This window comes from Electrophorus electricus, chromosome 3 (genome assembly GCF_041902795.1).
Source record: "Electrophorus electricus isolate QZ-2024a chromosome 3, ASM4190279v1, whole genome shotgun sequence".
Taxonomy (NCBI): domain Eukaryota; kingdom Metazoa; phylum Chordata; class Actinopteri; order Gymnotiformes; family Gymnotidae; genus Electrophorus; species Electrophorus electricus.
In genome coordinates this window covers 8830001-8835000 of record NC_137499.1, presented here as the reverse complement: position 1 = coordinate 8835000, position 5000 = coordinate 8830001, and the positions used below count along the sequence as shown (strand labels likewise).

At 41.9% G+C, this 5000-nt stretch overlaps 1 long non-coding RNA gene across 1 annotated transcript in view; it reads left to right on the top strand.

Moving 5' to 3' along the window:
- Positions 1-677, top strand: part of LOC113589357 (uncharacterized) — a 6167-nt gene extending 5490 nt beyond the window's left edge. Inside the window, exon 4 of the long non-coding RNA XR_003411966.3 lies at positions 1-677. This exon is cut by the window's left edge and continues 814 nt beyond it. This is a non-coding gene — a long non-coding RNA (uncharacterized LOC113589357).
- The last annotated feature ends 4323 nt before the right edge of the window (positions 678-5000 follow it).

The following is a 5000-nucleotide window of genomic DNA, read 5'->3' as shown; positions in this document are numbered from 1 at the left end:
TTGAGTAACTGAAACTATTACTTATTGTAAAGTATTGTTTATTACACTGATTGTTGAGTACCTAAAACTCTAGTACTTATTGTAGGGTATTATTTATTACACTGATGTAGAGTACCTAAAACTCTATTACTTATTGTAGGGTATTGTTTATTACACTGATTGTTGAGTAACTGAAACTCTAGTACCTATTGTAGGGTATTGTTTATTACACTGATGTTGAGTAACTGAAACTCTAGTACTTATTGTAGGGTATTGTTTATTACACTAAGTGTTGACTAACTGAAACTCTAGTACTTATTGTAGGGTATTATTCATTGTTTATTGAGTGTTGACTGTTCCTATGTTGACTAACCCTAGCACTTATTGTTTATTACACTGATGTCTAAGATGGAGCTTATATGTATTTTATATGTATTTTGTACTTCTAGGCATCAGCACTGATCCCTGTGTTTCTACAGTATTCTAGATCATTGGTATCTTGGACTCTATCCTACTGTACTGGCCAGGATGTATTCTAGGAGGAAATGACAAAGCACTTTTGTAAGTTGCTCTGGATAACAGTGTCTGCTAAATGCCATAAATGTAAATTTAAATGTAATGCTCTGTACACTCTAGTTCTGTGCTCCATGAGATTGCACAGGAAAGGAATCTGCAGAATATGAACCCCGTTATTCCCTCAGAATAAATCTGGTGTATTTAACAGGAGTGACACACAAACCAGGACACACACACACACACATACCAGGACACACATGCTACTTGTATAATTACACCCTCCAAATACAAGGAGCAGCAGAGTGCTTAATGCACTATTATTCACAGATACCAGCCATGCATACACACTACAGTGACCAGAGAGAGATGCCATGGTTTAGCAGGCAGGATCAAAAACTCAAGAAGGGCTTCGTCTGAATTAGATGCCATGACAGCTTGAGCTAAACCAGGATTACAGGTCAGGAGAAGTTCACAAGACGCCCAATCAGACACTGTACACAACACGATCAATCAGACGCTGTACACAACACGCCCAATCAGATGCTGTACACAACACACACAATCAAACGCTCTACACAACACACAAAATCAGACATTCTACACAACATAGTCAGGTGCTCTACACAACACGCACAGATGCTCTACATAACACACAGTCAAATGATCCACCCAACACACAATATCAGATGCTCTACACAACAGAACAGCTGCAAACAGGCAGCAGAGAGAAGAGAAGTCAGCGTGGTAAAATTACTCTGGATGCCTACGGCTGCTACACACACACGCACGCACACACACATACACACACACACACACACACACACACCCACGCCCAGCATACAAGCTTAGGCTAATCACTGAAGGAGGATGTTATCTTGGTATAATGATAACAGTCTGAATTACCTAAATGCTATGTGTGTGTGTGTGTGTGTGTGTGTGTGTGTGTGTGTGTGTTAGCAAGCCCAGTCTGCAGGCTGCAATCTGAGGGTGAAATGTGAGGCACTGTACAGCCTACAGCACTTTAATCTAGAGGGAACTTTGATTGGAGCGCACACACACACACATACACACACACACACACACACACACACACACACACACACACACACACACACACACACACACACACACACACAAACACACACACACACACATAATGAGAGACTAATTGTCCCAGTGAATGAGCAAGGATGAGTGGAAGCATGTGTTTAATTATCCAGCCTTCCGGCCAGAGCGGTTCTGAGTAGCCATTTTGGAAATGGGTTGTAGCTGGGCGATTGGGAATGTCCATGATTTGGAGTAATTAGCAGTGAGATGTAATTAGCCGAGCCCAGGAACGCGAACAGGAGACTGTGTGTTGGCGGGTGTCTGCTGGGACAGGAAAAGCACTTCAGTATGGGCACGTTGTCGAGGAAGAGCTGGCGTGGGGGGCGCAAACAGCACTCGTTAGGCTACACAAACATGGCATGGGTGTTTCTGCCAATGAAATGAGGAAACAGGAAACTATCAGAGATCAGTACCTGGTCACATGATTGCCTACATATGATCTATCCTGTTAGAAGGTGAGCTGTGTTCTTTAGTTTGGACTGCCATGAGTTTAAGCCAATTAAACACACGAGTTAGTGGCATTACTATAAGACATGTGGCATTACTATAAGATGTGCGGCATTACTATAAGACATGTGGCATTACTATAAGATGTGTGGCATTACTATAAGATGTGTGGCATTATTATTATAAGAGAAGTGGCATTATTATAAGAGAAGTGGCATTATTATAAGAGAAGTGGCATTATTATAAGAGAAGTGGCATTATTATAAGATGTGTGGCATTAGTATAAGATGTGTGGCATTATTATAAGAGAAGTGGCATTATTATGTGCGGCATTATTATAAGAGATGTGGCATTATTATAAGAGAAGTGGCATTATTATAAGAGAAGTGGCATTATTATAAGACAAGTGGCATTATTATAAGAGAAGTGGCATTATTATAAGATGTGTGGCATTATTATAAGAGAAGTGGCATTATTATAAGACAAGTGGCATTATTATAAGAGAAGTGGCATTATTATAAGATGTGTGGCATTATTATAAGAGAAGTGGCATTATTATAAGAGTTGTGGCATTATTATAAGATGTGTGGCATTATTCGTAGGCAAATGAGGGGGTGTGCTTAAGAGGATGTGAAGTTATGTGTGCATCTGATGTGTAGGGAAGAAGAGAGAATGGTATGTGAGCACAATATTAGGTTGTTATTGTGTGAAAAGAAAAGTGTGTGTGTGTGTTGTGGCTTTTATTCTATGACAGGGTGAATGGGTCTGTCGAGTTGTTCTGTTTGTGTCATACTGAGAGAGTTGTCCAGTGCTGTCTTTGGGGGAGGGGCTCCACTCAAAGAAAACGTTAGTGCCTTAGACAGTCGTTTAACCGCCTCGTCACCTTAACAATGGCACTTAAATCAGGACTTCCTTCCTGCCCACCGTTCAGCCTGAATTCACCAGCTCAGTGTGTATCCTAGCTCAGTGTGCCTCAGAGCTGTAGTCCTGTGGTCTGAAATATTCCAGCGTAATCCCAGAAGATACATGCAGGTGAGTTTGGGTGCAAACACCCAGCAACAACCACACTCACATGTTCCATAGCTTTGTATCGCTTATAAACAAATTAGTTCATTCATTAATTGATATTTTAGATTTTAAAAATATATCCATGTATTTAAATGAAAACATAAGATTAATGTATTATGGGGTCTCCATTTCATGGTTTAATCCATTTTTAAAAATTTATTAATTTATATTTTAGGATATATGGCTTGGTACAAAGAACAGGCCTTGTAACAGGCAAATGAAAGACAAAACAAACAAACAATTGAACAAAAGAAAGGAATGAAGAATGTTTACTGCTGACACCAAACTCCTGGGTTGTACCAAACTCCTGGGTCGGATGCAGTGAAGATGAACCTTCTGGAACATTCTAGAACACTCCAATTGCTCTCTCTACATCTTCTCTGTGACATTTTAAAAAACCCACAAGACTGCATTTGATTATCCGATTTCTTTTTCCCCTGATACTTGTCAGACTCAAAGTCTTCCACATGGGTGTGAGGTTCCGAGGCAGCCGTGTGTGTGTGTGTGTGTGTGTGTGTGTTCCAAACAACACCTGTGTGTCAGCAGGGAGATGGAAACACCTCCCTTTGGAAAGAACAGAAAGAATTTGTTTAAAGGGGAAGAAAGGAATTGAAGCCCACAGAGCACTGGTTCTTTGTAGTCACCGAATCCTACGTACCTTACAACCACTAACCATGCGGGTGCGCAGAGAGAGCGCGCCCACCCTCTCCACCGGAGCCTGTTCAGAAGAGAGCCCACAATGTGACTGATGTTCCTGTAAACGCCAAACAAGCACTCGATTGCCACACAACTGCGAACTGTTATGAGCCTCCACAGCCGAGACATCATAAATACGGGCGTTTCTAAACAGCTGGGAGCCACTTTGACTTCCTTCAGCTCTCTCTCTCTCTCTCTCTCTCTCTCTCTCTTTCTCTCTCTCTCTCTCTCACTCACACAGTTTGATCTGATACGAACTCTCTTTATTAATTAATTTGATTTATTTATATAAAGGCGTCTTAAGGAACTTGTTCATTCGCCCTTTGTCGCTGAGTCTCAGATGCCTGAATTGAGCGGGCGAAAAAGGTAGGCCCTGCAGAAATTCGCCCCATTCCAGACCTCAGTGCTCACGAGCGACTGCAGCATCACAAAGTCTCTGGACAAGCTCCTGGTGCCAGAGTCGAGGGAGCAGCCTGCTACCCTGGCTGTAATGACGGGTACGGCCCACGGGCTACATATATAATCATGCAGAGATGAAACATAATCATTAGTTTTAGATAACTGAGCAGTTTCCGCGTGCCTGCAGTCTGCTGCTCAGCGCTGGCTCGCCCGGGGTTATCCTGGCTCGCGAGATGGGATCCTGGAGTGCTTTGGATTAACCACACTGAATGTACAGAAGGTCTGAAACATTCCAGCGCAATTACCACAGCTCCCTCTCACAAAGCCACTCTAGATCACGCTTTAAAATAGCTTTATTAAAGGTAAGAAACTCACCTCTCTCTCTCTCTCTCTCTCTCTCTCTCTTTCTCTCTCTCTCTCTCTGTCTCTCTCTCTCTCTCTCTCTCTCTCTCTCTCTCTCTCTCTCTATATATATATATATATATATATATATATATATATATATATATATATATATATATATATATATATATATATATAGAGAGAGAGAGGGAAGTAAAGAGAGAGAGAGCCAGTGTGATTTAGGCTAGGACCCATCAGACAGAGCGAGGGGAAACTTTAGAAATGTTTGCCTCCATGGCGCTGAGTGTTGTGCGACTGCGCGTTCTTCACACATGGTTCCTCAGAGAACGGGGCTCTGTTATTAATATGAAACGGCAACGCCACAAGGGCATTTGTTTGTCATTTGGCTGATCAGTTAAAGTTCTAAAGCTCGACGCGGAGCCGGC